At 39.9% G+C, this 25,529-nt stretch overlaps 1 protein-coding gene and 1 long non-coding RNA gene across 5 annotated transcripts in view; one reads left to right on the top strand and one right to left on the bottom strand.

The window, feature by feature from the left end:
* The window catches only part of osbpl8 (oxysterol binding protein-like 8), a 227,818-nt gene that overhangs the window by 85,083 nt on the left and 117,206 nt on the right, over positions 1-25,529 (bottom strand). The gene's annotated exons all lie outside the window — the stretch shown is intronic.
* LOC132397791 (uncharacterized) lies at positions 14,107-23,102 on the top strand. 2 transcript variants are annotated; one of them, XR_009513449.1, is made up of 3 exons: positions 14,107-14,257; positions 15,169-15,321; positions 22,809-23,102. It is a non-coding gene; the product is annotated as an uncharacterized LOC132397791 (long non-coding RNA). The 2 variants fall into 2 exon arrangements; XR_009513448.1 differs by having other exon boundaries at positions 15,169-15,343.

The raw sequence follows: 25,529 nt of genomic DNA, 5'->3' as shown, positions 1-25,529 counted from the left end.
GCTATCTCCCTTTGGAATTATTTTATACCAAGAACATCAGATATCTGGTTGAGAAATACATTTTTTCTAGAGGCCCACCATACCAGTGGTGGATGCAATTTCGATTTCAACATTTAAGGGAAATTTGGATAGGGACTTGGATGGGAGGGGTATGATCTGGGTGCAGATCGATGGGACTAGGCAGATTAAGAGTTTGACACTGACTAGATAGGCTAAAGGGCCTGTTTCTGTGATGTAGCATTCTATGACTACATCAGCATGTAACACTATTATGGTGCTGACACCTGATAGCATGAACATTGATTACTCTCCCCTCCCCTTCTCTCTTTTTCCATTCCCCATTCTGGCTTGCCTCTTCTCCTCACCTCCCTCCGATGTCCCCCCTCCTTTCTTTCTTCCACAGTCCAGACTCCTCTCCTAGCGGATTCCTTCTTACTCAGCCCCTTACCTTTTCCACTTATCACCGCCCAGCTTCTTACTTCATTTCAACCACCTTGCCTTCATCTGGTCTCACTGATCGCCTACCAGCTTTTGCTCCTTCCCTTCCTTTCACTTTCTTATTCTGGCTTCTGCCCCCCTCCTTTCCAGTCCTGATGAAGGGTCTCAGCCCAAATGTTGATTGTTTATTCCCTTCCATAGATGCAGCCTGACTTGCTGAGTTCTTCCAGCATTTTGTGTCAGGAACACCATTAAATAATCTGAACTCCCACTTAACCCACTGAAACTGGATACCCATGTATTTCATGAGAACTGGAGTAGGCATGGCTCAAATGCCAAACATAATCAACACCTGATTTTCAAATTTCATGTATTAATAATAACCTCTCAGGCAAGACTTCAACCTATACATAGATAAAGTTTTCAGAACCCTTTGGGAAGGTGCATGCTCAAAATTCGGATGGGTTATAGTCCCTAACATCTGTGGGCTCCAGAAGAGAGACATGAGCATGGATTCCAATGTAGTCCTGACCTAATGAGATGCCTAATACACAATAGCAAGAACAAATTCTTTCAATTATTAACACTAGGACAAGGACCATGGTGATGAAGATAACTTAATTTCATGGGGGATGGCTTGAAATCAACACTGGCAGATCTCAAGGATGTATGCTTAGCCCATTGCTCTACCCTCTCTACACCCACAATAGTATGGTTAAGCAGAGCTCAAGCAATACCTATAAATTTGCAGATGACACAACTATTGTTGGCAGAATTTTAGATGGCAAGGAGGCAGACAGGAGCAACATAGATAATCTGGTTGAGTGTTGTCGTAGTAACAACCTTGCACTCAAATGTCAATAAGACTAAAGAATTGATTGTGGATTTCAGGAAGAAGAAGCAGTCGAACAAACACACACTCGTCCTCATCGAGGGATCAGAAGTGGAAAGGTGAGCAGCTTCAAGTTCCAGTGTGTCAACGTTTCTGCGGATACATCTGGGCCCAACATATTGATGCAATTACAATGAAGGCATGATAGAAGCCTTAGGAGTTTGAGGAGCATTGGTATGTCACCAAAGACACTTGCAAATTTCTACAGATGTACTGTGGAGAGCAGTCTAACTGGCTGCATCATTGTCAAGTATAGAGGGGCCACTGCACAGGATCATAAAACACTGCAGAAAGTTGTAAACTCAATCAGCTTCATCATGGATACTAGCCTCCAGGTTTCAGTACCTTCTTCCCAATGGTAACAGTGAGAAGAGGGCATGTCCTAGTTGGTGGGGATCCTTAATGATGGACGCCGCCTTCCTAAGGCACCAGCATTTAAGACATTAAACAACATTTAAGAGAAATATGGATAGGTACATGGACAGAAAGGGTATGGAGGGATGTGGTCCAGCTGCAGGTCAATTTGACAAAGCAGAATTAGAGTTCGGCAAAGATCGAGATAGGTTGAACGGCCTATTTCTATGCTGTAGTGCTCTATGCATCTAACCAGCCAACCTATAAACACAACACAAGAAATTGTTATATCAAGAGGGGTATTTGTGACAACTATTGAAAAGTAAGCCTCCTCCATTAAAGCCCTGTACAACTGCTACTGCTTCTAATTTTTACTTCTGAAATAGTCACTGGGAAAGCATTCCTTACTCCAATGCCCAGCTGCAGAGAAGAAAATTCTTCACACTCTTTCCTTAACTCTCTGAATATTTTAAATCAATATTCTTTGTGACTGATTATTCAATGATACCTTTCTCAATCAGCGGTCAGAGTTATTATTTATCCTCTTTTAGGCCTGCCTATTCCAAAAGTTTCTCCCCATGGCCACTTTTAACATAATCCAAGTGGATGCACTTTCCAGTTTAATTGTGCTGTTTTTACTCTATAACGAACACTGCTCCGAGTGCAGCCTAAGAATTTCTTGCACAAATTTATCTTCACTATCTCCACTCTATTCTTCTGAACAAGCGAAACACAAAATATAACAGTTATTTTTATCTGTGACTTTATCGATGTTTATACTTGCTTATTTTATGTAGAGATCTTTGGCATCTTTTGAACACATTTCAGTAACAAAGCAATTGGAGAGCTGATCCACATTTTCATCTCAATTTACAGTCCCTGAACGACACTTTGCTAGGGCTTAGTTGAGAATCAGATTAAAATTACAATTAAAAGTGAAAATACCATTAAAACAATATTCAGTGCTTGTTGAACAATTCAGTTAGCTATTAAACTTCTGTTAACATACACAACTAATTTGAAAATAATTTTTCCCCAGTTTGTTCCTGGTAAATTAATTTACATTTGCTTTCAAGAAACATTGTCCATTTCAGTTAATAAAGACTGATATCCTTACACTTACAAACAGTGACCTGCCTCTTCCACAGAAACTTAACAATAATTTTCTGCACAAAATACAAAGCAGTATCAACCTGTCTAACTATGTATCAGTAGCCTTGCTCAAACCAAGATAATTCACAGTCTTTGCTTTAAAGGTAACTGTCTATAAAAAAACGACTTACACTCAAAATAATTAGCAGTTTGACTAAGGCAACGAAAGTGAATTGCATCCTGCTGAAATGAAGGACAGCCTCTACTCTGAGTGCCAGCTGTTCTTGACAATCATCCTTCCTATATTAATAAGCAACTCAGAATAATCACATCAGCATTAGTATGTGGTGGAAGTAGGTCAGATTTGACCTGTTTTCCAAACGGCAAGCTTTGCACTGCTTAGCATTAATCTGACAAGATATTATTCATCATAACAGTTAATGTACAAGGACATTTAAATGTTCAACATGGACATTTCCAAATGCAGCTATCTATACTTGCTGCTTTTTAAAATACACCTGAACAACAATACTAGTAGATCATGCAACAATCAAAATTCTTTGTATATCAGTTTGAAACCATAGAGTAATACAGAAGTCATTCAGCTCATCTATGTTTGATATGCACCCAGTGGCCACTTCATTAGACATACCCACTCATTAATGCAAATATCTAATCAGCCAATCATGTGGCAGCAAACTCAATGCATAAAAGTATGCAGACATGGTCCAGAGGTTCAGTTGTTGTTCAGACCAAACATCAAAATGGGGAACAAATGTGATCTAAGTGATTTTGACTATGAAATCCTTATTGGTGCCAGATAGGGTTGTTTGAATATCTCAAATTGCTGATCTTCTGGGATCTTCACACACAACAGTCTCTATAATTTACTGATAATGGTGCTCAAAACAATAAAAAAACAACATTCAGTGGGTGGCAGTTCTATGGGTGAAATAAGTGAGGACATGGAAGATGAAATGCACGATGGAAAAGTGTGAGGTCATCCACTTTGCTGGAAAAATATAGAAAAGTGGAGTATTTTTCAATGGTGAGAGGCTGGAAGATGTTATGTTCAGAGAGATTTTTGTTTCTTTATAGATGGACTACTGCAACTAATGTCAGCGCTGTCAGGAGGACTTTCATAATCTATCTTACTACTAATGAAAAGATCCTAGATGCTAAACACTTGATATTTTAATTTTAACACATAAAATCAAAAAAATCATCCTCAATGTACCAAGCACAAAATTCATTTTTTTTAGTTCTCACAGATAAAATGCAATGCCAGCAATAAATATTAAATAGTCAGAATTTATATTTTCATTCATTTTGTTTTAAGGTGATATATATGGCTTTCAATAGGCCTATGATGGCTACAGACCAATCTTACTGATCTGGATGACTCAGAGGCGGGGGGGGGGGGGGGGGGGGAAGGCCAGAGAAGTGAGAGTGGGCTGAAATGGATTTCAAAGTAAAAGCACCAGTAATTACCTGAAAGAAAGTGTTTTGCAGAAAATAACAAAGGTGACACCTCATAGGATCTGAATTTGTCATAATTGCTGATTTCAACTAATTTGGGCATGTAGAGAACAAAAGTTGATAAATTTTGACATTTTTGTCCAGTAAAAGCAGTCTTCAATTTCCAAAAGTTCTTTCATGAGTTTATAGTTATTTTTAGACTTAGTTATTTTTCAGAAACAAATACTGCACCATCTCCATGCATAGGAATACATTGTACCAAAATACATATACAGTGATTTCCTGTTAATTGGGCCACCTGTTAATCAGGCAACCACTTACTTGGGCCAACTCTTAACATACAATAACTAATTGAGAGAATAGCTGGGATATCCTTCATTTATTTGGGGCATGATGCTACTTAATTGGAACGTGTTGCCGAACAGTTTCTAACTAGTGTCAGATGTATGTATTTATGTGGCTGTTAGAGCAAACAATTTTTAAGTAGCATTAATTGCATGTGCTTATGTTCAAAAAGCAGTGATTTTTGTCACTGATAGTTGTCGAAGAATAAGCTGTAAGACAATTCAGAACTGTTTTGCTTACTGCGATTTCAAGCATTCAGGCTTGGATACGCCAGAAAGAGCTGGGAGTGAAAAAGAAACGATTTAATTACTTCAACAAGTTAGGCACTACGAAGAATCTGAAGGTATCGACAATTAATGTTAAAATAAAAATGAAGATTTCGAGGATGCAATCATCAAAAACATTGTATGAAGGCAGTCCATTATCTGCACCAGGTGTCTGTGCTAATTTTGTTCATTTACAGTCAATTAAAAGAACGCAGCAGCATGTGATGAATTCCTCCTTCAATAATTATTAGGAACTAACAATTTTATAGTACCCTAGTAGTATCGATAGTGTTCTAATTTGATCTGTATTTCATTCAAATACATAATTTGTTACTCGGTTAAATGGTAGTTTGTACCTTTTTAACTATTTCCACTTAATTGGGCTAACATGTATTGGTCACAATGCATCCCAATTTACGTGAGTGAGTGAGTGTGTGTGTGTGTGTTTGTGTGTGTGTGTGTGTGAGAGAGAGAGAGAGGAAATGAGAACAAAAAAAGTGAGGTACTGTAATGTTCATTGTCCATTCAGAAATCTGAAGGTGGAGAGGAAGAAGCTGTTCCTAAAGTGTTGAGTGTAAGTCTTCAGGCCACTATACCTCCTCTCTGATGGTATTAATGAGATAAGGGCATGTCCTGGGTGGTGGAGATCCTTAATTATGAATGATGCCTTTTGAAGGTATACTCAATGATGAGGAGGCTAGTGACCATGATGGAGCTGGCTCATCATCACAAAAACAGTAATAGCTAGTAAATGAAACAAATGTACATAAACAAATTCAGGACTGACATATACTTAACATCCTAACTTGTCCTATCAACTTCAAAGATGTGTATTACTCCACCTTCAAAGGTCCCTTGTCTCTTCACCAATTTAGAAATCACTTTGTCCACTTCACCAGATTATCATCAGCTTCCTGAAGTCTCTTCTGTTCAGTTCAATGTTTTTTTGGCCTATATAAGGTCATAAGACATCAGAGCAGAATTAGGCCATTTGGCCTATTGAATCTGTTCCACCATTCCATCATGGCTGATTTATTATCCCTCTCATTCTGCTGACATCTAATTGTAACTTTGATACCCTTACTAACCAAGAGCCTATCAAACTGATTTAAAGTCGCCCAAGGCAACAAAATCCACAGATTCATCACCCTCTGGCTAAAGAGATTCATCTTCATCTATATTCTACAGGGACAACCTTGTATTCTGAGGCTGTGCTCGCTGGTCCTAGACTCCCCCACTGCAGGAAATATCCTCTCCACATACACTCTATCCAATGATCAATGATCAATAGGGTTCATTTATACTGTTGTACATTACTGAAATGTGTTAAAAAGGACAATAGCGTCTGACACTGACACTAAGGGACACCACTAGATCATTCCTTTGAATCACAAATATTTACTCTTCTACTTTTAACCTATTTGAAATTTTCTGCTCAACAATCATAGTGGCTTTTTATGTGTTTAATATTAAGAAGCTTATTGTAGTTACACAAAATGTTGGAGGAATTCAGCAGGTCAGGAAGCATTTATGGAGAGGAATAAACAGTCATCAGGATGGGAAAGGAAGAGGGAAGAGGCCAGAATAAGAAGGTGGGGGGGAGGAGGTGGAGTACAAACTGGCAGATGACAATTGAGACCAGGTGAGGGCAAAGGTGGGTGGGTGAGGGAGGGTGGAAGAAGTGAGAAACTGGGAGGTGATAGGTGGAAAAGCTAAAGGCTAAAGAAGAGGAATTTGATAGGAGAGGAGAGTGGACCATGGGAGAAAGGGAAGGAGGAGGGGCTCCATGGGTGGGTGAGAAGAGGAGGAGGAAGAGGGAGACAGAATGTGGAATGGAACAAAAAAAAGGAGAGAAGGAAAAATTAATGGAAGTTGGTGAAATTGATTTTCATGCCATCAGCTTGAGACTACCCAGATGAAATATGACGTGTTGCTCCTTCAAACTGACAGTGGCCTCATTGTGGCAGTAGAGAAGTCCGTGGGACCAACATGTTGGAATGGGAATGGGGAATGGAATTAGAATTGTTGGCCACCAGGAAATCTTCCCTGTTGCAACAGATCATCGTCTGGACTCTCCTAGGTCTAAAGTACCAACATTGTAGTACTTTCTTATTGACCTACAAAGAGTTAAAATACACAAATACCACTTGCATTCAAAAAACCCATGGCAACTCATTTATTAGCTCATACTATTTCCAATGGCAATTAACTTTTCCTAGCTTATGGTTTAATCAGTTTCCTTCTAAGAACTCCTGCATTTTTTAAAAAATGTAATAGAATACTTCAAATCTTTGTCGTCTTCATTCTCAGTGTTATAATTTATTCAATAAATAAATAGGTAGTATTACAGATAACATTTCAGGTTGGAAGAAACCTATCATAGATTTTAATAAATAGCACTGTATCAAGACAAGCAGATGGAATACGGTGTAGGGAAGTGTATGGCCATGCACTCTGGTAGGAGGACTATTTTCTAAATGAGGTGCAAATTTAGACATTAGAGGTGCAAAGGGACATGGACTCCTCGTTCAAGATTCCCCAGAGGTTAACCTGCAGGTTGAGTTGGTAGTAAGGAATGTTAGCATTCATTTCAAGAGGACTAGGATATAAAAGCAAGTATGTAATAACTTGGCTTTTTAAAGTATTGGTCAAAATGCACTGTGAGTATCCTGAGCAGTTTTAGGCTCCTTTTCTAAGAAAGGTCGAGCTGGCATTGGTGAAGGTCCACAGCAGGTTCACAAGGATAATCCTGGGAATGACTGAGCATTTCAAATCTTTGTAGCTTTTATTCTCAGTGACAGAACTCAATCAATGCAAGCAATCAGTTGTTTTGGCGAGGCAGCATGAAATAGCAGGGCCTTTTGTGACTTTTCTGAGGGCTTCAATCATCGTGACTAATTAGGCAATTGGTAAACTATTAAAACATTATGTTCAAGCAGAGCAGCAAAAGTTTGGAATTTATAGAACAGTGAGCCTGACTTCAGTGCTGGATGTTGGAGTCCATTATTAAGGATGAAGTTTCAAGATACTTGGAAGCACATAAAAATATAGAGGTAGCCTGACTTAAAACACTTAAATCCTCATGACAATCTTGGCCTTGTCCACTACTTAACTTGCAATGTAATTCATAATTTGTTAGCTTTGTTGGTTGCTAGTCTGTAATTATTGGTTGATTAGTCTAGCTACTAGTCCATTACCATGCTTCTCTTCAGCCTCGTGACCAACTTCCTCAATAACATTCAGGGCCTTTAGGTAGAAGCTTGGTGATTACAATATTGGGCTGATGATGAACTTTACACTGTACTCCCATGTCATGGCAGCTCAGGAAATGGAAATTCTTAAATCACTAACAAATAATTTGCAACAGAATAAAAATTCACTATTACAAAATCTATGTGAAAATGTAAGTACAAAATGAATACAGAAAATAGAACTAGTTTACCAAGGAGGATAACTGCAGACTGTCAGTTTACAGTGGGACCCACTAAAGAGATTGGCTTTAGAAACCGACCTGGCAGTCTCTTCTAGCAATTGATTAATTATTGTCACATATAACTGAGGGTACAGTGAAAAAGTGTATGCTATTCACATTTGTGATAGGGATGATTTTCTAGGAATGCAACTCCTCCATAACCTTGGGATAAAATGAGGTTTGTAACTGTAAGATTTATACATTATTTATGTACAACACAGTATTACCCTTGTTCCCCATCAGATTCCTCCAACTGTCTGACAATAATAGGCCAAAATAAATAGCGATAGTTGGTGCTACCATCTGAGATTGACTTGCTGCCATGGAGCTGACTAAACTCTCAATTCATCCATATGGGTTAGTAATCTGAGACAGAGCTGTGCTTTACAGCTATTAAGGGAAAATCTGAGGGTTGGAAATAAATTTGCCTATTCTAACCAAGCATGCAAATAACCACAAGAGCTCTTCACAAGACAAGTGGTCGTGCCTGTAGTAGGTTAAAACCGCGGACTCTAACAATAAATACAAACACTGCGCACAAGTCTGAAGAAAAAACGCCAATTCATGCAGAATTCAAATTGGAACAGAAATTTTAATAGGTTTCTTGGCACAATTTTTAAAAATTTACTATCTTTGTATTACCTTCCATGTTAGACTGAAAAAGAAATTTTGCTTTCTGGTTTACTATGCCCATAATAAAATATAAATGGCCAAATTTAATAAACCCTTCAGAATCATATTGTTTGCACTTGAAACAACAAATACACCATAGAATAAAGAAAAACTAATTTAAAATGAAAAGGATCTAGAAGTGGAAAGTAATGTATTCATTATTAAAAGCCTGAAAAAAAAGACAATGAGATACTTCTATTAGATTGTACAAGAGAACGGATTGCTTCAATTCATTCAACATTACAACTACTTTGGAGTAGAATAGAGTTGATTGCAACTGATGTTACCTAGCAACTAGTAAAGCACAGAAAAAAAAATCGATGTTGGTATTATACTTTGGTTGTTCATACCTCTCCTCTAATATCTTAATGAAGAATCCCATGAAAGCATTCTTAAATGTCCAAAACAAAATCAAAGGAAGATACATGAGAAAGATCAACTTGACACAACTGTAGACAAAATGGGAGTCACAGTTTTGGATTAATTTTCTTGTAAAGTTCCATTTAGCTTTGCTGATTTAAATCTCGGCTCTTGGGGAATATACTGTAGAATCAATGGCCACTTTATTAGGTACATCCTGTACCTAGTAAAGTCAAGTAAAGTCGCTTTTTATTGTTATTTTGACCATAAACTGCTGGTACAGTACACAGTAAACACTAAACGATGTTCTTTCAGGACCCTGGTGCTACATGAAACAACACAAAACTACACTAGACTATGTGAGACAACTTGAGGCTACACTAGACTATGTAAAACTCAAAAACAACACTAGACTACAGACCTACACAGGTCTACATAAAGTGCACAAAACAGAGCAGGGCAGTACAATAATAAATAAATAAATAAATAAATAAATAAATAATAAACAAGACAATAGGCACAGTAGAGGACAAATGTCAATAATAATCGATGTAGATGTCAGTCTAGACTCGTGAGTATTGAGGAGTCTGATGGCTTGGGGGAAGAAACTATTGCACAGTCTGGTCGTGAGAGCCCGAATACTTTGGTACCTTTTGCCAGATGGCAGGAGGGAGAAGAGTTTGTATGAGGGGTGTGTGGGGTCCTTCACAATGCTGTTAGCTTTGCGGGTGCAGCGTGTGGCCTAGATGTCTGATATGGTGGGAAGAGAAACCCCGATGATCTTCTCAGCTGACCTCACTATCCGCTGCAGAGTCTTGCGATCTGAGATGGTGCAATTTCTGAACAACCCCTGTAGAATGTAGTGAGGATGAGGGGGTGGGTGATGGACTTTTCTCAGCCTTCGCAGAAAGCAGAGACACTGCAGGGCTTTCTTGGCTATGGAGCTGGTGTTGAGGGACCAGGTAAGATTCTCTGCTAGGTGAACACCAAAAAATTTGGTGCTCTTAACGATCACAATGGAGGAACCGTCAATGTTCAGCGGAGAGTGATCACTCCGTGCTCTCATGAAGTCAACAGCCACTGAGTGCATGTTCAGGGGTCTCTGCTGCTGTAGGCCATCCACCTCAAGGTTCAATGTGTTGTGCATTCAAAACTGCTCTTCTGCACACCACTGTTGCAAAGCACTATTGCCTTCCTGTTAGCTTGAACCAGTCAGGTCATTCTCCTCCGACCTCCCTCTTTCACAAGCCTTTTTTTACCCACAGAACTGCCCCTCAGTGGATGAATTTTGTTTTTGTATCATTTTTTGCAACAGTCTCTAGAGACTGTTTGAAAATCCTAGGACAACAACAACTGAATCTATAAACTCTTCGTGGGTTTTCTGCTAGGTACAGGTATTGATTATAACCAATGTTTTGATGACAAACTCTGCCTCTTTCTTCAGAGATGATGCCTGGGTAAGTCTAGTCCAGTGGTACTTATACCCTGTTGTCCGTCCCTTCTGATTGGTTAGTCTTCACCCTCTCCTACCTTGTTTATATTTGAATTCTAGTTTTTAGTTAGAGCGAGACCTTTGTCTTCATTAAATTTCTTTTCCTCTAGTTTTATTTCAAGGATTTCCTTTACTAGGAGGTCCCAAAAGCCATTGGCATGGCACAGTAGTTTTGTGCCATTGAAGTCAATCCTATGGCCATTATGAATGCCTGGCCATATAGAGAACTAGAATGCCTAAGACTTTTTCACAGAAATGTTTTTGTAGTCAAATTCTACCTTGAGATTCACTTTCTTGCAGACATATACAGAAAAATAAAGAAATACAATTGAATTTATGAAAAAAACTATACACAAACAACCAATGTGCAGAAGACAACAAGCTGTGCAAATAAAAAAAAACAGAGAACACAGAACAATTGTGCAAAACAAAATAATACTGAGAACTTTTATGTAAGACTGATCACATTGCCATTCCTGAATCAGAATCAAAGATGGGCTTACTACCATTGTCATGAAATTTGTTGCTTTGCAATAGTACAGTGGAAGACGTACAATTATTATAAGTTCCAAAGATAAGCAGTCCAAAGATGAATATTCTCATTTCTGCCCCTTTCCTTTCTAATGCTGATGAAGGGCCCCGGCCCAAATCATCTACTGTTTATTCCTCTCTGTAGATGCTGCCTGATCTGCTGAGTCTCTCCAGCATTTTGTGCAGGTTGTTCTGGATTTCCAGCATCTGCAGAATGTCTTGCGTTAATGAAGCAGTTCCACTGTAGATGGATAACATGATGCGGTGGGAGAGGGGTGGAAAGGTGAGGATGATGCTGTTCAATCTGGTGTAACACACACGAAATGCTGGAGGTTCTCAGCAGGTCAGGCAGCATTTGTGGAAAGCAATAAAGAGTTGACATTTCAGACCATTTCAGGACTGACGAAGGGTTTTGGCCCAAAACGTCAACAGCGCTTCTCCTTATAGATGCTGCCTGGCCTGATGCATTCCACCAGCATTTTGTGTGTGTTGCTTGAATTTCTAGCATCTGCAGATTTCCTCGTGTTTGCCCTTCATCAGGACTTAGCTTTCCAGGAGCCATTCAGATTGGACCCTGCTGCATAGTTGAGCAAATATCCTCAGTTTTGCCACAGGGCACATTGCTGGGTGGCAATCTGGGTGAGACCCTGGGAAGGAAAAGGTTCTCTGGTTCTGGCAGTGATCCTAAATGCAGAGAGACCCTCCATTCCCTCAGTGTGCTAAAGAATACAGCTCAAAGTCCAGATGTTTTTCTTGCTGCTTATATGACGTAATGTGCCTGAGATACTGCTGCAAGTAAGTTTTGGAAATAAACTTTACTTTGAAACAATAGCAAATTTCTACAGATACACTGTGAAGAGCTTTCTGAATGGTTGCATCACTGTCTGGTGGAGGCTCCAAAGCACAGGATTGGAAAAATTGCAGAGAGTTGTAAACTCAGTCAGCTCCATCACAGGTACTAGCCTCCCCATCATCGAGGAGATCTTTAATAGATGATGCCTCAAGAAGGTGGAATCCATCACCAAGAACCCTTACAACCTAGGACATGCCCTCTTCTCATTTCTACCATCAAAGAGAAAGGACAGGAGCCTGAATGCACCCACTCAACATTTTATGAACAGCTTCTTTCCCTCTGCTATCAAATTTCTGAATGGACCATGAACCCATGAACATTATTATCTCACTATTTGCTCTCTTTTAGCACTACTTTTTTAAAAAAAAACTAGTTGTAACATAGATTTTTTTATGCAATACACTTTACTGCTGCCACTAAACAACGAATTTCACAACATATCGTTGAAAATTCTGATTCTGACATGAAGAAAGGCAGGTGATCTCATTGAATCACATATGATCCTGAAGGAGCTTGACAGTTTAGAAGTTAAGAGAATTACATGTTAAGAATATAAAGAGTTAAGAGCATAAATAAATAGTGCAAAAAGAGAGCAAAAAAGAGAATCTAATGGCAAAGGGAAAGAAGCTGTTCTTAAAACATTGAGTGTGTGTCTTCAGGCTCCTATACCTCATCTCCTCGTTGATGATGATGCCGCCTTTTGAAGATGTCCTGATGCTAGGGAGGCTAAAGGCCATGATGCAGCTGGCTGAGTGTGCAACCCTGTGCAGTTTTTTCTGATCTCATGCAGTGGCCCCTCCATACCAGACAGTGATGCAACCAGTTCGAATGCTCTCTACAGTACATCTGTGGAAATTTGTTAAGAGTCTTTTGGTGACATACCAAACCTCCTCAAACTCCAAATGAAATATAGCCACTGATGCTTTCCTATATGGGAATTAGAATAACAAGGCATGGCTCCAAAAGAAAGGGCCAGCCCCTGAAGATGAAAGGAATTTCTTTACTCAGAAAAATCATAATTTGGAATCATTCCAAAGTGCTTTGAAAAAGAGCCATTAAATATATTCAAGTTATAATTGATAAGTGTCAGTTCATCAGGAAAGTCAAAGATTGTGGGGAACAGATTGAAAAGTAGAATTGAGACCAAAATCAGATCAGCTATAATCTTAGTGAATGATGCAATAGGCTTGAGAGACTGCATGGCCTACTCCTGCTCCACTTTCTTTTGATGTTATCTATTCTTCACATTTTTCCAAAGGCTTTTTCCTTGATCTCCAGCATTTCAAATTAAATGTTCAGCAGTTAATACCTCATATGTCTACTTCCGTCCTTCAAAACCAAACTAAAGTCACTTATATATAATGCAGAGCAACAACTGAACATGAGTAATCTGCCTTTATCAAAAGGACTCTGCAAATGTCAGTGTGTATATTTTTGCCATTAAGTGGGTGAATGAGAGAAATATATAGCCATTTCTAAGAGATAGAACATTAGCAGCTAAATCTATAACTTAGAATGAGTCCATTCTATTGCATTGTTTATAATAATGTTATAGTTCTTGTATAAATAATGCACTTATAAACTACAGGTGATATGTAATATAAGACAGTTGAAAGCAAGCATTTGTGATTTACAGAGGAAATAAAAGCAAATGCACAACTTCTTTCAGCAATATTAATTTAAGTCTGCATTCCAGGCAGTTAGTTGCAGTAAACATGTTTTCAATGTAGTTACCAAGTAACTTTAAGTATTTTACCCTCACCATCTGGACATGCCCTCTTCACATTATTACCATCAGAGAAGATTAAAGATTAGCTTTATTTGTCAAGTGTACATCAAAACATGCAGTAAAATGCATTGTTCATTGAGGATGTGCTCAGGGTACTTGTAAGTGCCGCCATACCATGCTCACAACTCACTAGCCCATCTTTGGATCACAGGGGGAACATATAAACTCTTTACAGACTACAGTGGAATTGAAGCCCAGCCTTTCAGCTGCAACTGTGAAAAGGTGAAAGGTTTGCTAATTACTACGTTACCATGCTGCTCACTCAGTATAGGAGGTACAGAATCAGAATCAGGTTTATTATCACCTGTAAGTGTCGTGAAATTTGTTAGCTTAGTAACAGCAGTTCAATGCAATACATAATATAGAAGAAATAAATAAATAAACTGATTACAGTATAGTATATTGAATAATTAAAAATCGTGTAAAAAACAGAAACAATATATATCTTTAAAAAGTGAGATAGTGTTCATGGGTTCAATGTCCATTTAGGAATCAGATGGCAGAGGGGAAGAAGCTGTTCCTGAATCACTGAGTGTGTGCCTTCAGGCTTCTATACCTCCCACCTGATGGTAGCAGTCAGAAAAGGGTATGCCCTGTGTGCTAGAGGTCATTAATAATGGGCGCTGTCTTTCTGAAATACCACTCCTTGAAGATGTCCTGGGTACTTAGGCTAGTACCCAAGATGGAACCGATTAAATTTACAACCCTCTACAGCTTCTTTTGGTCCTGTGCAGTAGCAACATCCCCCCCCCACCCACCCCGCCAATACCAGACAGTGATGCAGCCTGTCAGAACACTCTCCATGATACATCTATAGAAGTTTTTGAGTTTGATTGTTGACATATGAAATCTCTTCAAACTCCTAATAAAATATAGCTGCTGTCTTGCCTTCTTCATAACTGCATCAGATTAGGTCCTCAGAGATCTTGACATCCAGGAACTTGTAACTGCTCACTCTCTCCACTTCTGATCCTTCTCTCAATGTTTTAGAAGCAGTTTCTTCCCCTCTACTGTAAGATTTCTGAATCACCAAAACTCCGCTCAGTTGCTCAGATAATCAAAGTTCAAAGTAAATTTATTACCGAAGTACATTCATGTCACCATATACTACCCTGAGATTCATTTTCTTGCAGGCATTCATGGTAGAACAAAGAAATACAACAGAATCAACAAAAGAACTACACACAAAGACTGATGAACAACCAATGTGCAAAAGAAAATAAATTGCGCAAACACAAAGGCGGGGAGGAGAAAAGGGACATAAATAAATGGATGATGCTAAGAACGTGAGTTGAAGAGTCTTTAAAAGTGAGTCCATAGGTTCTGGAATCAGTTCAGTGTTGAAATGAGTAAATAATAAGATTCTGTAAATGCTGGAAATTTTTAGGAACACACAAAATGCTGGAAGAACTCAGCAGGTCAGGCAACAACTATGGAGGGGAATAAACATCAGATGTTTTGGGCCAGGACCCTTCATTGGGACTGGAAAGAAGGGAGCAGAAGCCAGAATAAGAAGGTGGGGAGGGGAAGGAATACAAGCTGGCAGGTGATAGGTGAATCCAAGTGACAGGAAAGTTGGAGGGTGGGGGGGGGGGGGGATGAAGTGAGAAGCTGGAAGCGGATAGGTAGAAGCAATGAGGAGCTAAAGAAGAAGTAATCTGATAGGAAATGTCAGGAGACAAGAGAAAGGGAAGGTGGAGAGAAACCAGAGGGAGATGATGGGGAGGTGAGAAGACAAGTGGTGAGAGGTTAACGAGAATAGGGAATGGAAAAAGAGAAGTGGGGGGGGGGGGGGAGAGAGATTACTATAAGATAGAGAAACTGATGTTCGTATCATCAGGTTAGAGGCTACCCAGAAGGAATATAAGGTGTTGCTCTTCCATCCAGAGATTGACCTCATTATGGCAGTAGAGGAGGTCATGAACAGACACATTGGTACAGGAATGGGAAGTACTGTACACATGTGCTGGTGCTGACAGTGAAATAATCCTCGCCAGATCAAAGTTCAAGATGTAAAGACCATGAGCTGGGAAACGTAGATGATGAGATACAGCAGAATGGGTCATAAAGGGACCCGCAAAGCTGGTAGCAGAGTTTGAAGTTACAACTGAAACCTGCAAGGATCTCACTTCAACCATAACATCATTTTTGTTGGCAATATAAATGCAAAGTTGTCCAACAAGTCAGCCTCCACAACTACTGAGATTATAACTGGGCAGAAAAGAAGGGAAATGCTGGAAATACATCAATTATAAATCAGCATCTGTGTAGAGAGAATCAGAATGAATCGAAGACCCTCCTCCAGAATTCCCAGCATACCCTGCTTTTCTTTCCACAGATTCTAACTATACAGTTAAATGTTTCCAGCATTTTATATATATTTCAAATTTCTAGCATCCACTAACTAATGTTTTAGCCCCCCTCCCCCCACTCTACTCTCTCTACAATCACAACTGTATGGCAAGATTCTACTCTAACTCCATCTATAAACTTGCAGGTGACTGACTCCATTGCAGTGGGCCGCATCTTAAATATTGATAATTTGGAGTATGGAAGGAGATTGGCAACTTAGTGACATGGTGTCATGACAGTAGCCTTTTCTTCATTGACTTCAGGAAGGGGGCAGCACACATCCTGTTTATGTCACTGGTGCTGAGGTCAAGAGGGTTGAGAGCTTCAAGTTCCTTGGAATAAACATCACCAATAGCCTGTCCTGGAGATGCCATAGCCCCCTCCCACCCTAAGCATTCTCCCTTTATGCAGAAGGCACAAAAACCTGAAAGCACTACCACCAGGCTGAAAGACAGCTTCTATCCAGCTGTTGTACGATTACTGAATGAACCTCCTGTATGATAAGATGGGCTCTAGACCTATTTAATGGCCTCTCAGCTTATTTCTCTTTCTCTGTAACTGTAACCCTTTATTCTGCACTGTGTTATTATTTTTCCTTGTAGTACCTCAATGCATGGATGTGATGAAATTATCTGTATGGGTGGCATGCAAAACAAAGCTTCTCACTGTACCTTTGTACGTGTGATGACAATAAAGCAATTTACCAATTTAGTTTTCAATTATTATAATTGGGAAGTTAAAATTAGAAAATGCAAGGCTAGGAACCTAAATTACAAGTTGACAATCAAACATAAGGGCTGAATCCTTCAGTGTCTTTCATTTCCAATGAAATAGAAAATCAGACACTGGGAATTTGCTTCATGCCAAATCCTCTCAACAGTCTGGTAAAAATAAAGCAGATGTTGTCATGTTTCCTGGAGGCTTGTTCATGTGATACAATTAAAATTACTCCAACAAAGACAAAATATGTCCTTCCAGCATCTGAAAGGGGAAAAACATCACTTTACTAAGATCCGTTCAGTGCATTCAAATCATATTTCCTCCAAGCACCCCTAGAAGGTCTTCCACAATAGTATCTTCTCAATCGGTAATCTATGCTAAATGTGGGCTTCTCTGTTGAGCTTAATTCTGTGCCAGCTTCATTGAATTTGAGTGCACTGAATGGAGGGGAAAGTTTGAAGGGCCAAATGGCCCAATTCAGCTCCTATTTTTCTATGATTCCATGCAACATTCAGCCTTTCAAAAACAATGTTAAATTTATTTATTTTTGAGGTACATATATGCCACTATATACTACCCTGGTATTCATTTATTTGCAGCCAATCATAAGAAAATTAAGAACTACAACAGAATCTATGAAAGACTATACAAAAACAAAGACTGACAAACAACCAATATGCAAAAGACACACTGTGTAAATTAAAAATAGCAATATAAATACAATTGCAAAGAAAGCATGACAGCGCCTCTACTTCTCAGGAGTCTGCAGAGATTCGGCACGTCATCAAAAACCTCAGCAAACTTCTATAGATGTGTGGTGGAAAGAGTGCTGACTGGCTGCATTATGGCCTGGCATGGGAACAACAATGCCGCGAGTGGAAAATCCTACAAAAGGTAATGGATTTGGCCCCGTACATCACAGGTAAAACCCTCCTAACTACTGAGCACATCTATATGAAACGTTACATTAGAAAAGCAGCATCAATCAAAGGTCCTCATCTCCCAGGCCATGCTCTTTTCTCACTGCTGCCATCAGGTAGAAAGTATGGGAGCCTCAGGACTCGCACCACCAGGTTCAAGAACAGTTAGTACCCCTCAATCATCAAGCTCTTGAACAAAAGGGGGATAACTACACTCATTTTTATCTTTTTATTTATTGTTACTTTATACCTGCATTTGCACAGTTTGCTTACAGTTAACAGTTCCTGATGCTTATAGCTTACAGATCCTGTTTACAGTTACTGTTCTATAAATTAGCTACGTATGCCTGCAAAACAGAATCTCAGGGTTGTATGTGGTGCCATGTATGTAGTCTGATAATAAATTTTACTTTAAACTTTAATTCTGAGAACATAAATTGTAAAGAGTCCTTGAAAATGAGTCTGTGGGCCATAGAATCAGTTCAGTGTAGTGGTGATTGAAGTTATCCATGCCGGTTCAGAAGTCTGATGGTTGAAGGCTAATAACTCTTCTTGAACCTGAGGTGTGAGAACTAAGATTTTGGTATCTCCTGCCCAATGGCAGAAGTGAGAAGGGAGCATGGCCTGGATTATGGGTGTGTGGGGGGCTTGCTGATGGATGCTGCTTTCTTGTGGCAGCGCTTCATCAAAATGTGTTCATTGGTGAGAAGGGTTTTGTCTGTGATGAACTGGGCTATGTCCACTACTTTCTATAGACCTTTCCGTTCCTGGGCATTGATGTTTCCATACCAGGCCATACTGTAACCAGTTAGGATACTCTCCATTGTACTTCTATAGAAGTTTGTCAATGTCTTTGGTGACATGCCAAACCAATTCAAACTTCTAAAAAAGTTGAGTTGCTGCTATACCTGGACAGATCCTCTGATCTAACACCAAATATTAGCTATTGTTCGAACTCCAAAAAGTCAAGATCAAGCTCTTCCAGACAACACCAGATATCTAGGACACAGTTAACTCCTTGGATTTCCTACATGAGACAGGATATAGTATATTCCAGCATTGGAGGCTATCCATTCAGTGCGCTCTAATTCATGTTACAACAAATCTTCGGAAGTTTTTTTTATACACAAGGTTATGATCCCTTTATGCTGGTATTATAAAATTATTTATCGATAATCTTCCACAATCCAGAACAAAAACATTAACAAACTGTAATGAAAATAATTAAAAATATTTCCTTGTTCTTTTCTGATTCAGCAGCAACAGGTAGCCACAAACAAAGAAGGCACCATACATGTATTCAAGGTTATAAGACATCACTTTATTAGATTAAGATGAAGAATAAAGGAAGAAAAATGGTTAATGAAACTGTAAAAGAGACAAACACTAACCAATGCTACACAATGTACTGCTAGAGGGAACCACAAGTGTCTGTCAGTTTTTCCAGTTTCTCCTCTTCTCTCAATTTCCTTGTCTCTTAGCACTAGTTATGATCCAGCCGAGCAGATTCCCCATTACACAAATAAATTTCGCCTTTTAATATCCTTCAGGACTCTTTACTCTAATACTTTTTTAGACCACCATTATCTACACTCAAGGCTGTAGACTGGTACTCAAACTAAGTTCCCAAAACATGGCTGTGGACTTTCTCAAAACAGTCTCACATCCAGCTTGACGGAGGTTTGTCTTACAAACTTCCATTTCATGTTAAGTATTTTAGGGATATCAAAGAGGAATCAAATTTAACTCGTTCCTAACACAAACCTAACTACAACTTCTTGGTACTTCACTCCTGCCATGGTATCATACAAATTGCAATGAGGAAAAGCTATTTCAGGCGCAGATTTATTCATCTATTTTGATTTAACATCTTTCGTCACGGTGAAAGTTGACCACTTTTAAAGATTAAAATATTAGCTTTATTAGTCACAACTCCCATCATGGGTGGTCCCAAGCCTGGCATGGAGTGAGCAACCCCATCCCGTAAAACCTGGAGCAACAGAAATGCAAACAGAAGCTCTAAAGACCTCAACCATGCGGGAGGAAGGATCTTCAAAGATGGGCTACATCTGAGGTAACTTGAAAGAGTGGCCCAGGATAGAGAACTCTGGTGAGCTACTGTCAGTGGCCTATGCCCCAATAGGCAAGTTTATTTGTCACATGTACACTGAAACATACAGAAAATACACAGTGTTATTTGTGTCAATGCCCAGCACAGTTTGATGATGTGCTGGGGATAGCTCACAAGTTTCACCACATTTCCGGTACCAATGTAGCATCCCTACAAGTTACCAACACTAATCTGTACGTGTTTGAACTGTGGAAGAAAACTGGAGCACCCAAAGAAACTCATGTGGTTACGGGGAGAACATACAAGCTCCTTATAGACAACTGGTCATTGCTGCTGAAATAGTGTTACGCTAACCATTGCCATACCATGACACCATTACTTATCCAAATTTGTGGCAAAAATGACAATTTTATTTACGTAGCAAATTACATCTTTGTGATTTAAAAATGAATGTGTAATTGTTATTCTCCACACACATATTAATATCTCTGAGGAACTAACCTGGTCACAACATACTGATGCAGCTATAAAGAAGGCATGACAGTGGCTATTTCATTAGGAGTTTTAGGAGATTTGGTTTGTCATCAGTAAGGACCCCTTCATGACATGGCCTCTTCTCATTGTTTGATGGCTCTAGGCCTGTACTCACTGGAATTCAGAAGAATGATGGGTGACCTTACTGAAACCTACTGAATGGTAAAAGGCCTCAGTAGAGTGGATGTGGAGAGGATGCTTCCATGGGGGGAGAGTCTAAGATCAGAGACAGCCACAAAATTTCTTGATTAGAGATGAAAAGGAATTTCTTTAGTCAGAGTGGAGAATCCATGGAATTTGTTGCCACAGGCACTGCAGAGGCCAAGTCATTGGGTATCTTTAAGGCAGAAGTTGATAGATTCTTGATTAGTCAGGGCATGAAGGGAAACAGGGAGAAGGCAGGTTATTGGGGCTGAGAGGAAAATTGGATCAGCCATGATAAAATGATGGAGCAGACTCGATGGGCCAAATGGCCTAATTCTGCTACTATATCTTATAGTCTTATGGTTATACGTTCTAAATTCAGTCATTGCCAAATAGCCAAAAAATATCAAAAAGGGGGACATGTCTGCAAGGAGAGAAAAATGGATACGTAAACTTAATAAATACATGGAGAGCTCTAGTGTTCCAGAAAGTTGAATCAGAATCAGGTTTATTATCAAACATGAGGAAATCTGCAGATCCTGGAAATTCAAACAACAACAACAACACACAAAATGCTGGTAGAACACAACAGGCTAGGCTGCATCTATAGGGAGAAGTGCTGTTGACGTTTTGGGCCAAGACCCTTCATCAGGACTAACCGAAAGGAAAGATCATAAGAGATTTGAAAGTAGTGGGGGGAGGGGGAAATGTGAAATGATAGGAAAAGACCGGAGGGGGTGGGATGAAGCTAAGAGCTGGAAAGGTGATTGGCGGAAGTGATACAGAGCTGGAGAAGGGAAAGGATCATGGGATGGGAGACCTCAGGAGAAAGAAAGGGGGGGGATGCACCAGAGGGAGATGGAGAACAGGCAAACAACTAAATATGTCAGGGATGGGGTAAGAAGGGGAGGAGGGGCATTAACGGAAGTTAAAGAAGTCAATGTTCATGCCATCAGGTTGGAGGCTACCCAGCTGGTATACAAGGTGTTGTTCCTCCAACCTGAGTTTGGATTCATTTTGACAGTAGAGGAGGCCATGGATAGACATATCAGAATGGGAATGGGACGTGGAATTAAAACGTGTGGACACTGGGAGATCCTGCTTTTTCTGGCGGACCAAGCGTAGATGTTCAGTGAAATGGTCTCCCAGTCTGCGTCGAGTCTCACCAATATATAGAAGGCCACAGCGGGAGCACCAGACGCAGTATACCACACCAGCCGACTCACAGGTGAAGTGTCGCCTCACCTGGAAGGACTGTCTGGGGCCCTGAATGGTGGTGAGGGAGGAAGTGTAAGGGCAGGTGTAGCACTTGTTCCGCTTACAAGGATAAGTGCCAGGAGGGAGATCGGTGGGAAGAGATGGGGGTGACGAGTGGACAAGGGAGTCACGTAGGGAGCGATCCCTGCGAAAAACAGAAAAGGTGGGGAGGGAAAAATGTGCTTGGTAGTGGGATCCCGTTGGAGGTGGCGGAAGTTACAGAGAATTATACGTTAATTCTCTCCTATTTCCCGCACATCTGTCCTCACCCCATCCACCCACCACCCCACTCGGGATAGGGTTCCCCTTGTCCTTACCTACCACCCCACCAGCCTCCAGGTCCAGCCTTCATTCCACCCCCTCCAGTCTTCTCATATCATTTCGCATTCCCCCCCCCACCCCCGCAATACTTTCAAATCTCTTACTATCTTTCCTTTCGGTTAGTCCTGACGAAGGGTCTCGGCCCAAAACATCGACGGCGCTTCTTCCTATAGATGCTGCCTGGCCTGCTGTGTTGTACCAGCATTTTGTGTGTTGTTGTCAGGTTTATTATCTCTGATGTATGTCGTGAAACTTGCTGCTATGTGACAGCAGTACGGTGTACACAAAGTATACTATAAATTACAAAAAGCAATATATATTTTTTAAAAAATTAAATAAATAGTGCAAAACAAGCAAATGTAGCCAGGTACTGTGCATGGTTCATTATCTGTTCAGAAATCTGATAGTGGAGGGAAAGAAGCTATTCTTAAAATGTTGTGATTGTGTCTTCTAGCTCCTGTACCCCTTCCCGGATGGTAGTAATGAGAAAAGGCATGTCCTGGACGGTGGGTGTCCTTAGTAATGGATGCTGCCTTTTTGAGTCATCCACCATTAGGGTCAAACAGATGAAGAAAATAGAGAAAAAAAGAGTGACAAAGCTTTCTCCATGTGTTATAAATGTGAAGTGTTCAGTAATTTAAAAAAATGCTCAACTGTATATTTACATAACAAATTAAACATTTTCAATCTCATTGAATACAGCTGATAGAAAATGCATATCTAAATCTTAAGAATAGAATATGATGAACAAGGGAATATTCACTTATCAATAAATCTATTAGCATGAGGTAAAATATTGTATGCATCAGTGAACTGAGAGCAAAACATCTCATGTAATCAATGGTAAATGCAGACTACCTTGCTATTAATAAACACAATGCACGCAGCCTTCTCTCATTTACCATTATAACACTAAGGTTGAAGTTGCTGTGGTTAGGTAACGTCTAGATATATAAAGACAAATGAATATGCAAAAAAAGTCTGCTTTTGTTAATAATGAAAATGCATCCTTGTGATCAGAAAACAAACTGACCTCTCGATGTGGGACAGAAGCTATATGGTCAATTAAGGCTGATTTTAAATTTATGTATATCCATCTAGAATATTCCCATTATGACAATCTTAAATGCAAGAACACTAGAAATAGGAATGGGCAGTTCAGCTCCTCGTCTCCTTCGTCATTCAAAAAGGTTACAACCAATCTTTTACTTTAGTGCCATTTCCTGCATTAACCCTACATCACACCTACGGTGATGAAATGCTTTGAGAGGCTGGTCAAAGCTGGAAGCAACTTCTGCATCAGTAAGGACCTGGACTCACTGCAATTTGCCTACTGTCGCAATAAGTCTATGGTGGAGGCAATCTCAATGGCTTTGGGTCATCTGGACAATACAAATACTCATGTTAGGATACTGTTTATTGACTATAGCTCAGCATTCTTACAGTCTTGATTGAAAGGCTACAGATCCTGGGCCTCTGTACCTCCCTCTGTGACTGGATCCTCGACTTACTAACCAGAAGACAACAATCTGTGCGGACTGGTAATAACATCTCGACCTCACTGACTTTTAGTACTGGTGCACCATAGGGGTGTGTGCTTAGCCCGCTGCTCTACTCTTTCTACACCCACGACTGTGTGGCTAGGCATAGCTCAAATGCCATCTACATATTTGCTGATATATTTGCCATCTACATATTTGCCAACCGTTGTTGGCAGAATCTCATGATGGTTACCAGAAGGCACCTGGAGCGAGATATACCAGCTAGTTGAGTGGTGTCGTGGCAACAGCCTTGTTCTCGATGTTAGTAAAAGTGTTTGTGGCTATCTTTAAACAGACGCAGAATCTTTCCAAGCTGGTTCAGACTAAAGGATACTGAGGAAGGGTGGATGCAATGGGATCCCTTTAAGTTATACAACCTGATTTAAATGAAGGATAAACATCTTGCAGATAATCACTTTTTGAATTACAGTCCATATGATCAAAATTCAGCTGGCGTCATTTCAGTCCTGACTCATCCCAAGCTGTTACCATAGCAGCAGTTTATGCAAAACCAACATCTTTAAGATTGAAAAATAAAAACTCAATTTGTAGTCACGGTTTAACAAAAGGCTGCTGTTTATAACCTCATTCAGAAAATTCAGTGCCAATGACAAGGCACCTTTAGTAGAGGATTCAGAAATCAGAATCAGGCAGCTTCTGAAGAAGTGAAGCATCATTAAAGCGAAATATAATTGAGACAGAGACAGGGGAGGGAGAAAGTAGATGCCACAATGTATTGTGAGGGCAGTGGAGACAGAGGTAGTCCAGTTTGGTGTTCAAAGCCAGGAAGGTAAGGCAGGAGAGTAAGGACGTTGAGGCGTACAAACCTCCTCATCCCCATTCTAACAACTTTCTACAGGAGCACCGTTGAGAGTGGCCTGTCTGGCTGCATCATTGTATGATATAAAAGCTGCAAGGCATCAAACCTCAAGACCCTACAGAGGATAGTAAAGACACTGAGAGGATCATTGGGGTCTCCTTCATCCTATTTATGACATTTACCAGGAGTGTTGTATATGAAGTGTCTAAAGCATTGTTCAGAATCCCCTACCACCCATCACACAATCTCCTTGACCCACTACCGTCAGGAAGAAGGTTCGGCAGCATCAGGACTGGGACTGCCAGACTGGGTAACAGCTTCTTCCCTCACGCTGTGAGACTAATGAATACCCTGCCTTCGCTGTGGTCTCGTCACTAGGATAGTGAGCTGTTTACTATACTTGTGCTGTGCACTACATGCATTTTCAATTATATTTTATGAACTTACAGTAATATTTGTTTTATGTGCTGTGAGTGGTATGCTGTGTGAGTGCACCGCGGTGTTGGATTAGACTGTCTAATTGTTATTTTCTTTGCAGCTTAACAATCAGTTGTCTGCTTCTGTTTCATATAATTACTTATATACATGTAACCTTTTGGTAACTTTCCTAGTGGTTACATTTTTGTATGATTCTGGAAAGCTCTGGTGCTGCGTTATTTGAATAGGGTGTATTTGTTTGGCGAATTTGAACGGAATGTTCCTTATCTATGGAACATAAAAAGAGCTGACCACACAGCAGCACCATCTCTTTTTCCTTTCTTTTTGCTTCTTTTCTCCTCACTGCTACTAGCCTCTGCTCCTGTTACCATCCATT

This window comes from Hypanus sabinus, chromosome 8 (genome assembly GCF_030144855.1).
Source record: "Hypanus sabinus isolate sHypSab1 chromosome 8, sHypSab1.hap1, whole genome shotgun sequence".
In the NCBI taxonomy this organism is placed as follows: domain Eukaryota; kingdom Metazoa; phylum Chordata; class Chondrichthyes; order Myliobatiformes; family Dasyatidae; genus Hypanus; species Hypanus sabinus.
Note: the sequence above shows the minus strand (reverse complement) of the source record. Positions and strands in the feature narration are given on the sequence as shown.